General features: G+C 47.3%; 1 long non-coding RNA gene and 1 pseudogene across 1 annotated transcript in view; one reads left to right on the top strand and one right to left on the bottom strand.

Moving 5' to 3' along the window:
* Positions 1-21,588, top strand: part of LOC144106170 (uncharacterized) — a 45,360-nt gene that overhangs the window by 22,208 nt on the left and 1,564 nt on the right. The window contains exon 3 of the long non-coding RNA XR_013308924.1: positions 13,771-13,910. This is a non-coding gene — a long non-coding RNA (uncharacterized LOC144106170). The remainder of the gene's footprint in view (positions 1-13,770; positions 13,911-21,588) is intronic.
* LOC144107227 (uncharacterized) lies at positions 1,948-4,659 on the bottom strand (annotated as a pseudogene).

Raw genomic sequence — 21,588 nt, 5'->3', positions numbered from 1 at the left:
CTGTGCGCGTTTTAATTTCGGGCATGCATAAGTACGTATGGCCCTGAAGCCTGCTTTGTGGCAGGCGGCCCATCTGCCCATTAGATTATGACTGACACCTGGCAGGCTTTCGGGGCAAATTCCTTCAGAATAAAGGATTTTAGGGGCAAAAGCCTTTAGCTAAAATTGCTTCAGGTTAAAGGCGTTTACGGTGAAGGCTTTCAATGGAACGTCTTCCATGTAAAGTTATTTAGGTTAAAGGGCCTGAAGGTAAAAGCATTAAAGAAACATTCCTTTAGATTATATGAATAGAGGTCAAAGACCTTTATGTTTAAAGCAAAGGGTGCATTTGCATTCGCAGCATGTAAGAACCTTAGATAAGAGGGTGGGCAAAAATGTTTAAAATTTTCAATTTTCACTTGTCTCGTTTATAAAAGACGTTCTTTCTTGCATCTGGTCTAGTGTCGCACTACTTCATACACAGTATAATTAAAATAGCGCACTGAGCCGGAGCAACCAAATTCTAACCCAACTGCGGCGACCACGTTTTGATTCATGCGAAACGCAGAACGCTGCAGTGTGCTGTTCGGTGTATGTCCACGTTCAAGACATTCAAGCGTTTGAAATTATTCCGGAGACCTCCACTACGGAACCTTTCTTCCTTTCTACTTTCACTCCCTCCTTTAGCCCTTTCTTTACGGCGGAGTTCGGGTGTTCACCGAGATATGCGATACAGTTTCTGCGCCATTTTCTTCGCTCAAAAACCAATTTTAAATTTTGCACCTCCGATTTTTCCTCCACTGTTGGCTACTGCATACGTTTAGGTACACCTTTGTCTCTTAGCGTATACATCACCTTTTTGTTTGTGCCTAGTTTCCTCTCTGCCTTGTCTATGGAGTTAGACGCCCTCATGCTTTCACGTTTTATATTTCGCCTGCTGTGATAGGTTGTCGGTATCATGCCGTACCAACCTACTGCCTACTTCTGCTGGGCTTTTCTGATGGAAGCTCCGTGATGTCGAATATCCATGGAGGCGAAATTCTAGAGGCCCGTGTACGGTGCGATGTCAGTGCACATTAATGAACCCCGGGTGCTCAAAATTTCTAAAGCCATTCACAACGGTGTCCTTATAGCCCGAGGTTTGGGACTTTACCCCCCCCCCCCCCCTATGAACAAGAAACCCATCTTTCCTTGCTTAAACAGTTAAGTCGCGGGGCTGATTTGAAGCCGAACATCTGTTCGGCAGCGTTATCCTGGATTAAAACATTTAAAATTGGTTTTTGAGGGCAGGAAATGGCAGAGTATGCCTCACATCTTTGGTGGACACTTGAACCGCGGCTTAAGGCAAGGGATACAGAGGCAGTAAGGGGAAGAGATGCCCTAGTTTAGGGCTCTTGAATAATTTCGACCACCTAGGTATCTTTAGCGTGCGCTGACATTGCACAGAACACGGGCACCTTTTGCGTTTCGCCTGCCTCGAAATGCAGCCGCCGCGTTCCGGATTAAACCCATGTACACCCGATCCACGGTGAAAGACATAGCTTAGGTGAGCGAACGCCGCCGCCAGCCTTCTCGCTCGTCAGATGGCGCTTCCAACTTGTGCCCGTAGCGGCGCCGTTCGTGGCTTTAGCACTGCGTCTCCGTATGCAGCTCCAAAAAAACTTGCGGTCATCAGCAGATTTTTTAGACGTTTGTATTACTGTGAATCATCGTCTGTGTGTGAAAGCGGCTGAACGCATGCCGTAGTTCTGTTACGCGAGAACTGCATGCGATTACTGTGAGGATGAAAGTGGGTGTTTTCCGTAGCCCACAAAAAATTTAAAACCCAGGTAGAACCTTATGTGTTTATTTCACACATGAAGCAAAAATTAGTCACTGCAAAACTGGATTACGCACGGAACACCTAAATTCCTCTGTTGTGTATGCAATCAAAATAACAAACAGTATACTCAGCTCGGCTGCTTGTGGTCACCCAAGTTTGGACATTTTACGCAAGTCCTGGCTTTTTTCAACGTGCTTGCGTTTCAACTGACGGCAGTACTGACGCATACGAAGGCTTATATAATAATGGAGTAGCTTGGCGAGAATGTCCTCCCTGTGGATAGTACAAGGGAAAGTGAAAGTTAAGTTCTCTAGTACAGCATCAATTGTTTTATCGTAGGCATCTCCCAGATTCGCGTATTTAGAGAAAAAATTTTAAGCTTCCATAAAAAGCTGATAGAGGTGCACGTTAGGGTGCGTGAGTCTGCCAATTGTTTTGTAATTAACGAGCTCAGCTTCGGGCACCTTTGACAAGCCTTTCTGACCCTCCAGTGCTTTCTTGCACGTAGTGCAGGAGGTCTGATTGAAAATTTTCCTGGATACAAACCCTGTAACATAATAAATTCTACACTCAACAACACTTGCATTGTTATCATCACACACAAACACTTAATCGCACTCCCAGCTCCCTTCATCGATTAGGCCGTCGAGCCGCTCTTTCAGCTGGTCCAGCTTGTTAAGTTCCTACGATGCTGAGCTGTTATATGCGTTCTTAAAGTCAGCCAATGTCACAAAGCCGTACTGTTCTTTCTCGGAAGCTGAACAGTTACCAAACCGCGGTGGCTTCAGGAGGGAGTAAAACGACAGCATACGGTATAGTTGCAAGAACGTTGGGAAACTTGGATGTTCGTTTTGGCCACCCGCTTGTCGAATAACACCAAAAAAACATTCCAACGGGTCTTGATCCATTTTTCCGGTCAGCACATACCTGAAATCGCACTTTTTCAACAGGTAGATTGACAGCTCACGATCAAATTTGAGCGTCACCCTTAACCCTTCCGCAGTTGACCGGCTTAGGAAGAGATCTTGAGGAATTTCTCCTTTTGCAATTTCTTCCTCCCATTCGTCAAGCCAATCAGAGGCACTCTCAATAACTTTAAGATCATTGCAGCCTAGAGTCAGACCTTCTCCTGGAAAGCGCCGGTTCAGGGCATCAAATAAGTTGTTCATAAAGATTGTGAACTCAACGGTCGGTTTGACATTAAACAGCCGAGGTGCTCCTCTACGTTCGTAAAACAAAGTTCCTTTTGCTACGGAATTGCTGAAAATTTGGTTTGCCAATTTCACTCTCATTTTAAGCATGTTGGAAGGATTAACATGGTTGTACGTCAATTTTGGGCATACTCTCAGCTCAGTTGCGTTTTTGGTGTCTGCTACAAACAGGGCGTCGTAGCAAGACCATTTAGTGAACTTTCCGCCTTTCTTGAACACTTTTTTCTCATACAGACGATTGCGTATGCACTTGAAGAGATGAGGTGCGTCTGCGAAGACATGCACCTTTCGCGATGTATCCAGTGGATGATCAAAGGCATTTACAACATGCCCCAGAGCACCGCTGATTCCAAGCTGTCTCCACATTGCTCTATTAGTAGAGGCGCCATCACAAACAACACCACCAACTAAAAGGCCCGCTTCTTCTAAGTGTACAATGCTCTGAAGCAGTAGCTGTGCTAGGAGCGTCCCTTTCGTAGGTCCCTTGGAGGCAAACACAGCCACTGGCTGCAAGTATTTTTCTCCGAACGGTGCGAAGGCGAAAACGAGCCCGTGATCAGCCGGCTCACTGGTTTGGCTGTTCTTCTCACCGAAGTCAACAAGCCCGGCATATGTCATTGTTCGTGAGTTCACCGTGATCTCCTTTCTGACTTGAATCTCGTCAAGAATGAGGATCCCTCTTCGTTGAAATGCTGCTTTCGGGGAAACTTTCATTTTAAGGGCCTTAAAAAACGCTTCGTCAAAACCACACTTCAGCCCCACTAAGCTGATGTACTTCCTGATAGTGGAAACGCATGGCAGAGGTAATATGGCATTGCTGCGCAGAAAAGAGTATGTCGCAGTGCTTCGGATGTTTAGCAAAAGGCACAGCAGCAGCGAGTCGTCAGTGTACCATATGTTCTGCCTCGTCGTGCATTTAGCTGCAGCAATGCACTCCTTTACAAGAAGCAACTGTGCTGCAGGTAAATCAACACTTTCTAGCTTCTCTGCGAGCCCTTCCTCTTTCACTTTTGCGAATTCTTGCTCACAGTTTTTCAGCTGATTCATAAGCAATTTGTTTCGTGCTAAAAGTCGTGCTCGAGACCGCAGTTCAGTGGCTTTTGCATGGCGCAATGCGTTGATTCTTTCAAGTTGGGCAGACGGTACACCTTTCCTCACAGCAGAAAGCCTGATCCGTTGAAGCGGTACTTTCTGTTTTGCCCTTGCCATTTGGCGATCAGCATGCAATTGCAATGTTTTGTGGAGGCCACTGCATAACCGACATATGCCACCTGCAGGCGATAATAACGGGCATTTGTTATGCCTCCACTTTTTTTCGTTGACCACATAATCACATTCTGGCACAGACGGAAAGCTTTTTAAACTTGGTTCGCCGCAGCAAACGTTCGCATTGTCAAACGTTCTTACCATGCTCTCAAGATCAGATGTTGTTGAGACAGACGGGCTGATTCCTATTGCTGTGCAGTCGACTGTCTTGTCGAAAATGTAGGCTTGGACCGCCATATCTGAGTTTACGTGCAAAGACTTCTTATTAAATATACAGCAGCTTCCGTCACCGTACATTATGCGAGCATCAATGACCAGAACGTCTTTGGTCCCCTCTTCATCGATCCGATGTACTGCCCACAATGACCTTGGTAAGCACATGTTCGCTGCGAAGTCGAATAAGTCGTCGAATGAAGAGTGGTTTAGAGCTTCAGGCCATCGCTGTTTTCCTCTTCGTGGCTTGTGGCTGCGGTCTTGGACACTTCCGCACCATGTGATGAGCCCTCAGATATGCTGGTGTAATTCGGGGGACGCACAGAAGTTGCCGCAGGTTTCTCTATCCGCTTCACTCTTTTCCGGAGACTCCGTGATCTTCTTGGAAAGGTAACTCGGTGCTCCTTCGAAAATTGAAGGCACAGCGTCCTTTGTTAGGCCGGCTCTTCTATTCCCTGACATCAGAACGTGACCATCTATTTCGGAGGGCCACGTTCTTAGTATAAAATAATGAGCAAAATGTTTCTCACACACACGGTCCGTCCGCTGCAGCACGCGATCTTTGCGCGGGATTGCTCTTCTCCATGCCTCCAACCTGGCGTCGTCGTTCGGTGGCTTGAAAAGTGATAACTTTTCCCCACAAGACTTGTAGCCTGTCTTACAAAACGGCACGAAGCACTTCCCCATGTCACCAGTGCATCAGCAATAAACACGACCCACACAAAAGCGATATCCGGACGGGAAAAGGCGCGTAACAGCCGCAACGCGGGTAATATGATGGGCACAAGTGTGCATGGAAACTCCCTATAGCGGGCCACAGTTTGGTGCGCCCTCTCTTGAACTGCCGGCTAACTACTACATTATCCTCCCTGCACGGAGCGGCGCCTCTCCCTTGCCGTTCGCTCAGCTAGCCTACTCTTACACCGTGACCCGATCAGTAGCCGAGCACACAAACCACGGCGCCACTGCGATGGGTCCTGAATCCTCTAATTTCTCTCTAACCGGTAACTCATTTATGGGCTTCCACTTCACTAGTTTCTTCCATTCCCTCTTCAAGCTGGGTCTCAATCTATGCCTTACCATCCAACGGTCGCTACAACGTACGTTTCCGAGGACTTCGACATCCTGCACGATGTCAGAGTGAGTGCATAGTATGAAGTCTATTTGAATTTTAGCATTACCATTGAGCTCTCCCACGTCAATTTGTTGTTTACTCGTTTCCGGAAGAAGGTATTCGGTTTTCATAATCCGAAATTGTTTCTCTCGACTAATAACTCCTCCCTGCTATTCCCATAGAGCCTAAGCCATAGTCGGCTACTGCCTGGTCTCCAGACTGCTCGTCCCCTGCATTAGTGTACAATTCTCCCATTAGTGCAGTGTTCTGTGTTTTTACTTTGCTCATTGCTTATTCCATGTCCTCATAGGTTTCTACGATCTATTTATCACAGCTAGATGTAGGCCCGTTAACCTGCGTCACAGTGTGTTTGTACCTCTTTTTAAGCCGCACTGTCCTATAATAAAATACCAGAGAAATCCTCTGTTGTCACGTGCAACGAAATAGCGCAGCATCTGTCGCATATCGGTGGACAACTAAACCGCGCTGTAAGAGAAAATATAAATGAGGGACTAAGATTAGAAAGGGAGAAAGAGGTGTCGTAGTTGAGTGCTCCGGAATTATTTCCACCACCTGGGCATTTTACCCGCCGTGGTGGCTCAGTGCTTAGGTTACCAGCTGCTGGCACATGTTACCTCGTACTGATCGTGGCCATGGCGTGGTATAAGTACAGAGCCGACACCGATACCTCTTGCTCGGCTACTTGGCGCTCGGCTACTGATCCGGGGTTCCCGGGTTCGAAACCGAACGCGGCGGCTGCGTTTTTATGGAGGCAGCACCCTAAGGCGCCCGTGTGCTGTGCGATGTCAGTGCACGTTAAAGATCCCCAGGTGGCCGAAATTATTCCGGAGCCCTCCACTACGGCACCTCTTTCTTCCTTCTTTCGCTCCCTCCTTTATCCCTTCCCTTACGGCGGGGTTCAAGTGTCCGCCGATATGAGACAGATAAGGCGCCATTTCTTTTTCCAAAACCAATTATTATTATTATTACTATTATTATTATCATCTTTAACGTGCACTGACATCGTAGAGCATACGGGCGCCTTAGCGTTTCGCCTCCATCGAAACGCGGCCGCCGCGGTCGGGTTCGAGCCCGGGTACTCCAGATCAGTAGCCGCGCGCCCTAACCACTGAGTCCCCCCACCGCGGCGTGTGAATCCCATACCTAGTTGTCGTCGGTCCGCTAATCGCATTCGAGGCCTTACAATAACGTCGCTACAACGTACCTTTCCGTCAACTTCCACATCCTTCACGATGCCAGAGTGAGCGCATATAGTTTGAAGCCTATTTCATTCTTTGCGTTATCATTGTATTATCAAAGTGCGTCCACACCCTTCAACACTGCATACACTTCTTCTGTCCTCCTAATTCCACTGAGCCCTATGACATATCCCATTTAATACCCGATAGTTACTCGAACAGCCCTGCTAGGCTATCGTCTCTGCATAAGGTTCTAGGGGTAAACGGTGTCAGAATGTTTCCAATGGCGGCCTGTCCGGAGCCAGAGATTCAGAGAGACAGAGTGTATTGAGAATTTAGCTGACTATTCTGTGCTAAGGTTAGATTATTCCACTCCAGAAATGCATGGGCGCCGGCCCATGTTATGTTGCCATAAACAGAGTACAGTTTTTGAGGAAACCTACTTCTAAGCACAAGTGTGCTTTGTGCTGTGGCGCAGGACAGCGAGTAACGGCATGTGGTATCTGAAGTAAGAAGCATAGTCTATGCTGGTTACACCGGCGTGTCGTGCAGAGATGAAATCAATGCAAGATGCATTTCTTGCAGCGGCTTGAAGTGGGTTGTTATCTATGTGACCCCGAGTGATTCGCGCATGAACACTGTCAACTAGTCATTTCCTATCGTCGATGTAAAAGTCGCCTATGCCGTGCCATTCAATAGCCGCTAGTTCCTTCAACAGCACTGCTCACTAGGCTCACCGACTAATTTCACTGGATATGGTCCTAGCGGTATGCGCTACTAGATTATTTCCTGTGGCGCCCTGTCAGGAGCCAGAGATTCTAGCACCCTCCGATGCGTCACAGGTCTGACCGCAGCCTTTGTCAGTTGCTGCGCTGCGACGCGCGGCTGAGGGCCGACGTTTAATTTTGTTTGGCCAAGTACTACACCAGCGTGGCCAAATCTTTTTGTGGTGAGAGTGCGTTGTCGGTTCTAGTCATGATCAGGCCGCACCGTAATAGAATTCCATCGACACGTGCAGTTTTTCTTCTTCTAAAAGCCCGGTCGAGAATTGCGCGGCCGCGGAATTCGAATCCCGGACCTCTTGCACGCCAGCCGGATGCCCTGCTTGCACGTCACCGCTGCACCTTTCCAGCGCTTTACGTTAACAATCTCATACGAGCGCGAGCGTTCATGCATGTTATTTGAATATCGTAGGACACAAATCATACCCTCGCTATACTACAAAAGGAGCTCAACTACCAAATCTCCAAGAGATGTATCACCGAGTGTACTTATATATAGCAATGTTCTCTTTGCCGAAGTCAACGTTTTAGCTGGCATATATTGATAATTTGGGTTTGAGCAAAGGGGTAAGGAATGTATCACCTTTCCATCACCTCTTTCATTTCATTTTCCCATTTGGCCTGCTATGCTTTATTTCCGCTCCCCAACTCAGGTGCTTCAGTATCGATGACAGATGTCGGGGCTAGCAAACATCTTTTCCTTCCTTTTTACTATTATTTTAATTAAAAAAACCACTACCACCAATGCATCACCTTGGACGGTACCGAGAACGTTTACATTGGAGAAAAGACCTATGCTAGTAGGCTATTTATGTTGTCATTTCTACACGTTACTCGTAATATTTGCATAACCCCCATTTGCAGAGGTGGCAGAAGCGTTCTTTTATTCAATATTTTTTATTAGTGTAACAGTATTGTAGACGTGCCCGTCAGCACATTCGAGAAGTGCCGCTATGTAAGAGCGCTCAAATTGCAGGATAGTTTCATGCTTTCATAAAAGAAAACCCTTCGTTATCTTCCAACAGAGAAGAAACTACTCATCAGGCTTCTCGATTTCTTTAAGATAAAGTCCTTTTCCAGTACAATAAAAAGCGATATTTAGGTATACTTTGACGCTGTTTTTACAAGGTCAGCATTGGACGCAGGGCTTGCTTGAATAATATCCGCTCAGTTCACTATGCAACAAAAATTGTCAGACTACAGTGATTCGGGAACGTGCCTTAAGTAGGGTCAGCTTACTATGTTTCAAACACGACGGTTTGCTGGTTGACGAAGAATTCGTTCCTGTTTACAGCTGCACTGCACACCGATATTCAGGTTGGCGATGTGGCCAGATGAAAATTAATTTATCGCGAGATATGGCATGGATTTTAGCAGCTGTCAGTCACAGACAGTTATATTATGTCAGCGCTCATGCTTGCAACATTTTCAATGCATAGACCTAATGCGCACCTTTTCCTTAAGGCTCAGTGCATAAACTTTGCACTGCTGGTGCTCTGGAGCTGTAAATATAATTGAATATAGCTGTTTATTAACTTGTTTTCTAAATGTTCCTTACTAGAACGATATCAGCAAAACACGGACTGAAGCTGCCTGCCACGGGTATTGAAGCGCTAAGTTTTAAAGCCAACACGACGGAAAATCAAGCGCCGCACATTCGTTGTAAAGACGACCTTTCGGCCTCGCTACGGGGGCTTTGTTCGCAATGAAAGAAAATTAATGAAGGTAGGTTATATCTTTAATGATATGACGTAAGCAGTGGGAGATTCTCAGGGACAGATTGTCTTCGATGCGATTAATGATGTGTTATCTTTTCAATATGAAAAGATTTCAGATAAAGCCTTGTCGTCTTGCTCCTTACTTTTCTAATGATCCTCGTGCTGCCCAGTCGATGGCATGGGACTCGGAGACAGCATGATCAGCCAGTGCATTTGTTGCCACGAGCTTGTTCTTGACATTATTGTGATGTTGCTGTAACCTTTTAAGCCAGTCCTCTGTTTCAGCAATGTAACCTTTATAACTTACTAGAAGCAACACAAAACCGCGCAGCAAGATTCATCCACTCGGCCTATTCCTATGAAGTAAGTGCCACAGAACTAAAATGTAATGTTCATCTTACAAATTTCGCAGACCGCCGTACTATTGCCAGACCATGCCTTTTTCATAAATTTTACTATCACCCCATGATCAAGTCTATTATCAGCCCTGCCCACCGCATCTCCAGCCGCACGAACCACCAGAAGCCCGTTTACCCTCCCCCTGCCCGGACTAGTGCTCTCCTGTCATCATTTTATGTCCGCACTGCAAAGGACTGGAATGACTTGCTCAACACTGTCGTACTTCACTCCGACCCATCATCATTCAAAAAATCAATCGAATCAACTATGGGCCCTGAATTCCATTCCCTCATGTAATACACCTTTAATGGGGTCTTTGAGGTTGTAATAAATAAATAAATAAATAAATAAATAAATAAATAAATAAATAAATATGCTCATCAGTGTAGTGAATCCTGTACGCAATGCCCGGGAACATGTTCTTCTTTACTTTGTCTTTGACTGCGACCATCGCGTGTCTAAGCTTCCGCGTGGGTACATGTGTGACGTCGACTTCGTAAGATCGGAATATGGGGGAGAAACTTTTGCTTTCTCTGGGGATGTAGGGTATCGGAATCCTTTTCTTCTGTCGCTGAAGCTGCTGCGGTGGCGGCTGAGAAAGGCGATTCCCAACTTTCCGTACAAAAGAACTGGGTTAGCCCGAAGACGAACAGGTCACGGCGAATGGTACCCAGATCCGTCGCTTTCTCTTCCAGCGCAGAGCAAAGCTTTACCGCACGGCGGAAAAGTGAGGGGACAACGGATTTTTTGTGACAGGCCGGGTATACGGAGCTCAAGTTGAGGTACATGCCAGTGGGCGTGTCCTTCTGGAATACACTGAATGATATTCCTGGCCTATCGCGTATCACCAGAATGTCCAAAAACGAAGACTACCGTCTATTTCCTCTTCCGTAGTAAAATGTATGTCCAGTTTTATGCTGTTGAGGTGCAAAAGAAATGCTCTGAGCTGATTTCTTCATTATGCAGAAGCATCCGTCCACATAGCGAGAAAGACTTTCGGGCGCGGCATGAAGCTTGAGAGGCGCGATACTCCTTTGTCTCCATTGTCAAGTTCACTGCTGCGCCCATAGCCGTGCCATGGAGTTGTTTATACATGTTTCTTTGAAACGTGAGATAATTGTTCGACAGACAGAACTGAAGGAGTCGTCTGAGGTCTGGAACTTCATAAAAAGGAGCGTACCCATTGACCTGGCCATCAGGGTTTGCACAGATTCGCTCAAGGCGGATACATACCTACCGGAAAGAACCCCAGACCTTAGTCGGCTTCTTCAGTTTTGTCTTTCAAACACCTATTTCATGTTACAAGACAACATAATACCAGGTTCATGATACGGCTATCGGAGCATCAATTTCAGTCCCCACTGCTGCGAACTTGACAGTGGAGTCACTGGACTGACTGACTGAAAAACTTTATTTCCAAAATATATACAGGGAGCTAGTGGAGCGGTCCTTAAGGGTACGTTCCTTCCAAATGCTAGGTGGGCTGCCCATTACAGTAGCCCATTGGCGGTAGCTGCTGCTAGGGCGCGCCCGACCAGGGCCTTTTGGCTCGCCAGGTCAGAGCAACCGAGCAGGGCCGCCTTCCAGTCCTCCCGGGCAGGGGCGGAGATAGTGAGAAGATGTGGAGTTGATTGGCATGCCTACACCATGCGGTAAATGTCCGAAGACTTTTCCCTGCAGTGCGTGCACTCCCTTGTGCACGCAGGGTAGAAATGTTTTATTATTGCCGGGCACAGAAGTGTTTTAGTACAAGGGCGAAGGAGTAAGTGTTCCTCCGCCTTCGTGAGGCCCTGGCAGGGCTTAGGAAAGATTGCATGGCCGAATTGGTAATACTGGATGATTTCCTTGAAGGCAAAAGCCGGATTAGGGTCGGAGTCTGCATCGGGGGGAGGCGAGGGTGATGCCCGGAGACTGAGCGCGCGGGCAGCGGCGTCAGCTGCTTCGTTGCCCTCGAGACCAGTGTGCGCGGAGTCCATACTATTGTGCGGGACGTGGGAGCCCCGAGATAGTTACTATGTGGAAGAATTGGGTATGCCAAATAGGGAATACAGCCCCTTTCGATGTTCTTGCAGGCCCCCCGCGAGTCGGTAACGATTACCCGCGAGTCCTGATCGGCGGCGGCGAGCGCGATTGCCACCTCTTCTGCATGAGTAATGTCGCAAGGAGCACAGGTCATCGGCCCAATATTGCAATAAGATGGTCCCATTCTGGTCCTTTGTAGGGTCGGCATTTGCCAATACGACTCCAATGTTGGGCAAATTACTTGTGCTGCTTGGGTCTTGAGCTTTGAACGTAATTATGTTCACTGTGATGTTTTGGCGGACGACTGCGGCTGTGTACCAACCCCCGTGATGTGGGCCGGTGGCGTCCACGTAAAGTCACTGTAGTCCCGCGCCCTCTCAAGCTACACGCCACACCAGAAAGTCTTCCTTGTTATGTAGACGACTGCTTTTGCATAGTCAAGAAACCGGCTCTTAGAACATTCCTTTTGCACCTCAACAGCATTGAACCTGTCACACAGTTTACTACGGAAGAGGAAGTAGACGGTCGTCTGCCTTTTTTGGACATGCTGGTGAAACGCGACAGCCCCGGCATGTCATTGGGTGCACTCTAGAAGGACACGCACCCTGGCATGTACCTCAACTGCAGTTCTGTACACCCGAGTTGTCACAAGAAGTTGTCGCCTTGTTCTCACTTTTCCGCCATGCAGAAATGCTCTACTCTACGCCGGAAGAGAAAGCAACGCATGTGTATACCGTTCGCCATGACCTGATGTCTTCGGCCTATTTAAGTTCCTTTATACGGAAAGTCGAGAATCGCCTAGCTCACCCGCCGGCACAGCAGCCTCAGCGACAGAAGAAAACGATTCCGATACCGTTGGTCCCTGGAGTAAGCGAAAGCTTATCCCGCAGATTCCGATCTTACGAAGTAGACGTCGCACATGTACCTACGCGGAAGCTGAGATATGCAATGGTTACAGTGCAGAAAAGAAAAGGGTAATAAAAGAGAAGTTCCCGGGAATTGCGTACAGGATTCCCTGCGCTGATTGTGAGCATGTCTACATTGGTGAAACAGGCGATTTGCGTAAAAGGCTGCAGCAACACCAAAATGATGTGGAGAACAAGCGCGTGGCAACCAACGCACCGCCTGATCATGCCGTCTCGAAGGGCCATGACATCGACTGGGATGGTGCGAAGATAATTGAAAAAGTAAAGAGAAAGGCGACAAGGCTTTACATCGAATGTTTTCATATTCATACGAAGGCAAACACGCTTAGTCGCACCGAATGCATTCTGCCCCTGAAATTCTTCCACAGGTTCCGTGATATCATAAAATATATATAAGCTACTAACATTTATTTTGTTTCATTGTGAACAAGGCCCCCGAAGCGGCTCCAAAACGTCCTTTATTAACGAATGATCGGCGCTTGAAGAATTCATCATGAACATATCTGGCCAGACTGGATTCTGTGGAACCCTGAATTTCAAAGCCAAAACAATGAACCAAAACCGAACTCCACGTATACGAGTGGTGTTCGACTTAATGGCGGCTTAACTCAATGCAGGCCACAAAGTGACTAAGGCATCATTGCATGGAAGAAAATCATTGGTTATTCGCCGACGTTGAGTTCAGAATCAATGAGAGAGATACGTTCGCGGCACAACCTACTCAGTCAATATCAAAGAATCGTCGAGGTTTGCACAGCGTGATGAGTGATAGCTTGAGGCACAAACTCCCTGTAATTAGCATGCGCGCCAGACAGCAGACGATGATGCCTTCAAAAGTTGTTGCTAGTGCAACGGAAAAGGGGAGGAAAATGTACAAGATTTCAGGTGCCTTCCGACGTTACCGGTACGTAGGCCGCCGTCTATCACGCAGCCCTCACGCAAACTTCCGCGGGTATGCTGCACAGCAGTCGTAGCAGCTGGCTTGCTTGTGGGCGACTTGTGTAGGCCATTATAGAACAAAAAGAAGACCGCTCTTTCCTGATCGTGCCGAACAAATAAGAAAATGGATAACACTCATGGCCTCTGATTACCTCTGCTTCGTTTCCTTCTTTTCAGCAGACCTGGGACGAGCCCTCCACGCGGTCATCTGACCCCTTGGCCTCGTTCCTCGCCTGCTTCATCGCCACACTACTGCGACCTTCCCCGACTGTGACATTACCCCAAATCGACTTCTAATACTTAAAAAAAAATGAACCCAAGTACGTTGGAGTCAACGCACTTTTTACTAAACAGCGGATGCAAGCAGCAATGTGCACATGCTTCAAAGGCGCAAAATATGCAAGGGAGCGAAACGTGAATGAGGTGGATGGCGCTGTCGCGGACATAGTATTGACCACGCTTGAGTGTTCCACCTCTACCATGGCAATGCGAAAGCGGAAATAGAAGGAGTCAGAGCTTTTAATCTTTAACTCGGAAAAGGGACTGGTCTGAGGTGCTCACAAAAAGTCGAGGAGAAAATTAAGATGTCGTCCAGGTAGCAGCGAGAAGTTTTTCATTTCAGCCCGCGGAGCACGGTGTCAATCATTGTTTGAACGTGGCCGGAGCATTGCACAAGCCGATTAGCGTAACGTTAAATTCATATAAGCAATCTTGTATGGCGAAAGCTGTCTTCTCTTTGCCCTCTTCATGCATAGGGATTTGCCAGTAGCCGGATCTTAGATTAAGACTCGAGAAAAATTGAGTACCTTGGAGACAGTCGAGGGCGTCGTCAATCCGAAGAAGTGGATAAACATCCTTTCGAGTGATGTTATTGAGGGCACGATAGTCGACACAAAAGCGTACTGAGCCATCTTTTGGACCAGCACAACTGGTGATGACGAACGACTTGAACAAGGGCTTATGATGTTGCGTTTGAGCATGTCGATTACATTATCTTGAATAATTTTGCGCTCTGTAGAAGACATGCGATACGGGCGGCGGTGAATGATGCATGATCCGTCAGAGTGAATACGATGCCTGGCTGCCGAGCTTTCGCCCAAAATTTTTGACTGGGTATCAAAACAAGCGCATGTTTGATCAAGAGGGGTAGCAATTCTACTTTTTGAGCAGGCGAGAGATCGTTCCTGATAGTAGCGGAAATAGCTGCAGGAGAAGCATGGGACGAAATGGCGAAGCTTGATGGAGGCGAGGAAAGGACGCTGACCGGTTGAGCGGTAGACACAGAATCGACTTTAGTGTCTGCATGCAGACCAATGGGCACCGACGTAGTATTGAACGCAGTCAGAAGGGCAGTCCCATTGACGAAGCGAAGAACGGATGCGACGAGAAGAATGCCCCTGGAGAGAAGACGGGGATTAGGTGTGGCGAAAACGTCGCCAGAATTCACGTGAGCAGAAGCAACGGAGAGGACACCTTCGGAGCCTGGATAAAGTACATGGTCTGCGGTGTGTATCATGTGATGAGATGGCACTGCAGGAGCGTCAGAAAGATCGGATTCAGCAACTTGCAAAGGAGGGCAACATGTAATGAAAGCTTGAGCGGAGTGGAGGAAATCCCAGCCGAGGATGAGGGGGTGAGCACAGGAGGGAAGTACAGCGAACTGGATGTGTTGCAGGATGCCGTTAATAGTGACTCGTGCTGTACACAGACCGGAACGATGCATTCATGCTTCATTAGCAGCACCGAGAGAAGGATCGCAGTAAGGAATGCGCACTTTGCGAAGATGGGAACACAAACCAGAACTGATGATGGAAACAGCGGCGCCCGTATCAATCAATGCTTCTACAAGACTGCCTTCAACATCAACGGTTAACAGGTTCGATGGTGGCGGAGAAGGAGTTGAAGGGTGGGCGGTGGTGCAGCTTTACCTCCGGAAACTGCACAATTCAGTTTTTCGTATGGCGACCAGGGGTCTGAGAGGCTGGACGTAGAGGCGATGGGGAGCGGCGGAACGGTGTCGGGGAGCGGCGGGGCGACGACCAGACGTTCGACGAGCGGTCTGGAGAGGGCGACGCAGAGAATCGGGGAGGATCGTTGGGAAGAAACGTTGCCTGGCAAGGATACGACGCCTACGTGTCGTCGTGATGAGGAACATTAGCGGCAAAAGTGGGGTGGTAACCATAAGATGAGTAGGTTTCTTCTTTGCGGAAGTGACCAAACTGGTTACGCTCGTCGCGCTGACGCCGACTATAAACACGGGCAACATGTCCACGAATTCCACAGTAGTAGCAGATATGACGAGGCGGAGACGGCCGCCAAATCGCTGGATACATTTCGGGTCGCTGGGATAAAAAGGTGACAGTCTGCTGGGCGGGAGGCGAATGTGAAGGATATACGGGAGGAAGGGAGACCCACCAACCTGGGCATATGTGGGCACACAAAGGGGTACAGGTGGTTCGAGTGCCGCAGGGCGAGAGACGAAAGCGAGCTCGTCCTTGATGAGATTTCGCAATGGCGATGTCGGAAGCCGGTGCTGATGGGATTCCACCGGCGGTAAGGTGAAGCCATGCAGCTCCTCTCGGATGATGCAGCGAATGAGAGTGGGCAAGTTCACAACGGCTGAAAGGCGGGGGTCCCCAGCGTCTTCCAAGCGGAGCAATTGGAGGTTGTCAAGACGGTGACATGTGGTGCGGAAATCATTGACTGACTTAGGATATTGGCTAACAAGCGTGGTAAAAGCAAATGAGCCGATGCCTCTTAGAATGTGACGGACTCTATTGCACTATGACATTGCACTGTTGACACGTCGACACAGGCCTAATACATCTTCAATGTAAGACGTGTAAGATTCGCCGGGCATCTAACGCATCTAACGCGCATCTAACTTTTTTTTGTAGATGGCCGGGCTTGCACCAGCAGTTCCAAAAATTTTCGAGGTAAAGTGGGTTCAGTCTGAGATAGCATCCTTGTGATTGATGAACTAAGTCTTCGCCACGGCGGTTAAATAGAATGAGACGTGGATGAGCTTGATGGCAGAGTCCCAACGAATCTAGGCACTTACAGGATTGTACTGGTCGAGCCAGACCTCGACGTCATCACCACAGAGGCCCGCAAATGTAGTAGGCTCGCGCTGAAGGGTGGTGACGGTCCATGTCTGGTGTCCAGATGACGGAGGGGCAGCAGATGCGTTGGAGTCAGGGAGATGGGCGGAGGGATCAGCAGGAAGGGAAATCACACCTGCCGAGGCACTGGCAAGGACAACAGAAGCGTCACTGCGATGTTGATCGACGGTTTCCATCTTTGGAGAAGGTCCGATCAGGCGACGACCTGCAGTGTTACGATGGAGAGGACGCAGGATGGAGAGCAGCCTCTACCACTTGTGAGACTGTGGACAAAGCGAGGCTTAATTGCCACTGGCAAGTATAGCGGCCACTCCTCCTAAAACGAAGATGCGTGATGATGATGAATATTTACAGTTTAAGACGAGGGTCGTGCAGTCTGCTTACACGCACACATAAGACACATAAGAGGCAGATGGGCCACCTAGGTCACGTGACCTTGCGAAATCGTCACAACCAGCTTACAGGATTGTGTGCAAACCACCTATTGGGCTCGGTGGGAGTTAAATTATTGATTGGAAGACGAAATGAGCAATCTGGGTCTCACAAGCCACATCGATGGCTGTACTTGAAGGAGACACCTGCCGGGGCACATGGCTTACCCGCTTTACCATCGCGCGCTTTGATAGGGATGAGGACTCTGCGATATATGAATGTAAAGGACAGAAGGGGCAATTCCGCTCATTTGAGGATTACCCCACAAGCGGTATAGCACGAGGCTGTCGAGGCGGAAAGTATCCCTTGCAGCTTTTCACCGAAATTAGCCAGCTGTCGTTCCTCCGAGGTAAGCTTTGGTTCCTCATACTTAACATAGTGCCAGCAGCTTCACTATGATGCCATCCAATAAGGTAATCTTACTAATTGCGCGCAGAGAATTCAAAAACAGTTTTAAAACTAAAGCAAGCAGTATAAATAGCAAAAATGGGTGGTTTAATGTCCCGTAGCAACACATGGGCTTTGAGGGACGCCGCATAGAGAGCTCCTGACTCGTACCTGAGACTTTGACGCCCCCAAAGAACAACCTGAGCCATGTGCAGACATCTCGCAGTCTCATCTGGCGGCTGCAGCGGGTAGAGCTACGCATGTCTCTGATCACGACACTCTCGGGGAAAAAAAGATGGCAAGGAGCTGGCGCTGAGAAATTTTTGATATGCCAAATTTAGTGTCAGTGCGGTAATTTTTTAGCTAGACGTAGACGCTGTTATCGATGCTAGATTGTGAGACAGGCTGAATCAGTTGCATTTGTGGACGGCTAACTGAATTACAAGAAGAAAACTTCGAAGGAATTGACACTGTTGGAATGGACTGATAGCTATTGAATCTGCCACCTTATAATTCATCTTGTTAGAGCCGCTTTGAAAGTATAGTTTCTAGGAATAGAATAAACCAGTAATAAATGCAGACCAAGATACACAGACAACCTGGAGGGTTAGAATCAAGCGCAAAACCCCTTTTTTTAAATCTTATGAAATTGTTTGCATCATCTAGCTTTCCTTATCAAATTAAGGGAACATTAGTGAGCCTACTCAATGATCAGCAGGCTAACTATGCCATTTGATATCATAAATTCTCATCTCGCAAGCACTAAATCAGTGAATTGAAAAAAAAATCACGTCCCCCCAAAGTGGCGCCCCTCGAAGCGCATATGCCTATTTATGACGTACACTCGCATAATACGCTTGTGCCTTTTTTACGATACGTGGCACATACGGTAAGCGTAGAAGTTATTCACACTGGCTACGTTAGTACATACCGATTTCTCTTTACCAAGTAGGCAAATGTGGCATAACCTAATTCGTTAAGGGCAATCTGGAGGACAAATGCGAACCAGGATGGTATGCTGCATACTAAGGCAAGTCTGAGTGCTCGAAAGCATTCCCGTTTCCGCTCGGATCACGCAGCATTGGTTTGAGTGCAACTGCTTTCAACCCGCGGGCGGATGCATCCTGCATAACAAGCCTGTATGCAACGGAGCCAAAGATATCAACCTCTCGTAACATATGTCCGTGGCCAGTAAGAGTTCAGTGGGTGTGGCCGCAATTTTGTGCGCCAGAAGCAGCAAAAATTCTCCCTTTTTGGTCAACATTTACTCCACGCTTGCTCTGCTTGTGCCCAGGGTAGTTTCGCACCTACTCCCAAGCATTCACTGATCTCCGTTAAGAAAATTTGGAGTCTGGCCTCCGCCCGCAGCACCACCGCGTTCGCTCCCACGCTTGTGGCATTCGTAGGAGCTTCCATTAATTTTCGCCTAATAATAAACGAACGTTTTTCTTAAATGGTGGGTGTTGAAGTGAGTTTAAACGAGGCCTTATACTATTAACTTTCTTTCTTGCAGACGAGACAAACGGTAGCAGCAGCGCGCGGCCGACTATGGCTGGGACGTAAAAACTTATTTCCCTGCCGTGTCAATTCACTGAAGTTGCGCAAAAATACACTTCTTTTAATTGTGCAAAAGGGGACAGACCTGCAAAATTGGCTCAGGCCCAGGCTGGCAAATTAGAGTGCATGTGGCCGGCCAGCTGTGTTGTTTAATATTTTGTGTGTTTGCTGTTACGGGGAGTTGCATTAGCGAACTCAAAAGAGATGTTAGCACTAATAGAAAATAACGTACGCCGCTCAGAATATTGCTGTTTTTCTTTCTTTTTTTCAAAGGTTATTTTAAGAGCATGTTTCGAGCTTTCTCCAAAGTGTTTGTGTTGTGGCTTTTGAAGTTCAATGATGTGTTCGAAATATACACATTGAGAACTGAAAGCTTTAGCAAGCCTGCCATAGTTTGATCTGTCATGTGTTCAAGATGTTAAAAAGTGGCGTTCGCAAACCTATTTAATTAGCAACAAAAGGATTAAAGGCGTAATTTTTGGCATTGAACGCTCCTAACCCCCGGAAGCAATATAAAAGGTAAGCGACAGGATCGAGAATTAGACTGCGTCAGAAATGAAAGGAGCCTTGCGACTCAAGGCAACTAAGAATGCGCATATTGTGCGGAGGTGTGCGAATTTCTTCGCCCAAACGATGGGCGCCGGTGTTTGAGGCTCGTAGTCCGCGCAATATAGTGTACTTCGTTTTCCGTGCCCTTTCACTGATTTATAGGAGACCCTAAATTAAACAGATTTTAGTAAAGCAATGGTGGTATTGCTTTGAAAAGCAGTGGGTCGAGAAGTTGGCTTTTTGAGCATATGCAGCTTTCTTCGCTATGTGGTGTCCTTATCATTGAATCGCTAAATAATAAGTTTTGTAGAAAATAGGATTGCTTGTTTATGCTTGGTTGTGCAAATCAGTATGCATATGTATAAAACTGACTATTTCACAAATGAAACCGGACTGACGTCAGTGGCCTATAAAACACTGAAGTACTAACGATGGAATTGATGTAGCCGGACTGCTTGGCAATCTCCGCAGAAGACTACGGATATGTCGAATGCTTTTATGCGTCATTTATCATCTGGTTTAGTTAATATCTTTTCTATTAAATACGGGCCTCAAGAATGGCAGTCAAATTAGAAATTTCAATATTCATATAATAGTACTCCCAAAATTACTATGCTAGCAGCCGTCAAATTTTTTTTCGAAGAATCGTCTGCCTCTACAATTTCGAAAAAAAATGAAATTAGTACCGGGGACAAACTGGCGGAGGATGTGCTGCAATGAAGTTTTAAAAATATCTGCTGCGTTTGCTAGTTGCCAAAAAGACTGCCTATTTCTAAAATTATGGTTGTTAGCATAGATGGGGCACATCCGAGAGAAAGCCGCCTATTCGTAATGTATACTTGTGTACAAAGGTCCTTAAAGGATCCGAGCCGTGTGCGCGTTTTAATGGCTCGTTATACTGCCCTATATTGAATAAATGAATCTTGGCGGTCTTTTAAAGCTTTACCTGTTTGAGCAGTGTAGTCATTACTCATTGCTTGCTCTTCAGAGCAAGCTTGACCGATTAGATCAACCACAGGGGTTGTGCTGGATACACAAATTTGAGTTAGGCAAGAAGTTGTGGGAACGCAGTTTGATGCTGTGTTGAAAATAAAAAAAACCTTCTTATAGCCCTGTTGCCATCAGATTCGGCCGCTTAGCGCAGGGATGTTTTAAAATAGTTGCCGGGACGTTTTCGAGTAGTGGTCGGGTAAAAAGAGCACCGTATTCCGGTTAATGGTGTGTCTTTTAGATTTCCTTTTAATGAGGGAGTAATTACTCGTCGGCATCCACCCAAGCGCAGCCATACGGCTACAAAGGGAAGCTGTATAGCTTTTCTCAGAAACTTCGAAGTTAAAGAAAACTCGTCCTGGTCTAGGGTTCGAACCCGGGACCACTGCTTCACTGGAGCAGTCGGTCTACCAGTTGAGCTAACCGTGACGGCAATCTTATGTTAGGTTGAGAGCGAATTGATCAATAACTCGAAGTGCGAACAGTGTTCATCAAATGTTTAGGGGAAACCCCAAGGTGGGGTAAATTTGTAATAAGGGAGCAGTTACTCAATGGCATCCACCCAAGCGCAGCCATACGGCTACAAAGAAAGCTATACAGCTTTCTCAGAAAATTCGCAGTTAAAAAGAAATTCGTCCTCGTCCGGGGTTCGAGCGACTGCTGCGGTGAAGCGGTGGTTCCTGGTTCGAGCCTCGGACCAGGAAATTTTTTTTGAACTGCGGAGTCGGTGGCAAAGCTCTATAGCATTCCTTTATAGCCGTGTGGCTGCGCTTAAGTGGATGCGAATGAGAAATTACTCCCTTACTACCAATTTAATCCACCTTGGGGGATTCTCTGAAACATTTGACCAAAACTGTTCCCACTTCGATTTATTGATCAATTCGCTCTCGCTCTACCATAAGTTTGCCGTCCTGGTCGGCTCGATTTGTAGAGCGACTGCTGCGGTGAAGCGGTGGTCCTT

This window comes from Amblyomma americanum, chromosome 10 (genome assembly GCF_052857255.1).
Source record: "Amblyomma americanum isolate KBUSLIRL-KWMA chromosome 10, ASM5285725v1, whole genome shotgun sequence".
NCBI classification, from domain to species: Eukaryota; Metazoa; Arthropoda; class Arachnida; order Ixodida; family Ixodidae; genus Amblyomma; species Amblyomma americanum.
The sequence above is the reverse complement of the archived record's forward strand: the minus strand, read 5'-3'. Positions and strand labels throughout refer to the sequence as shown.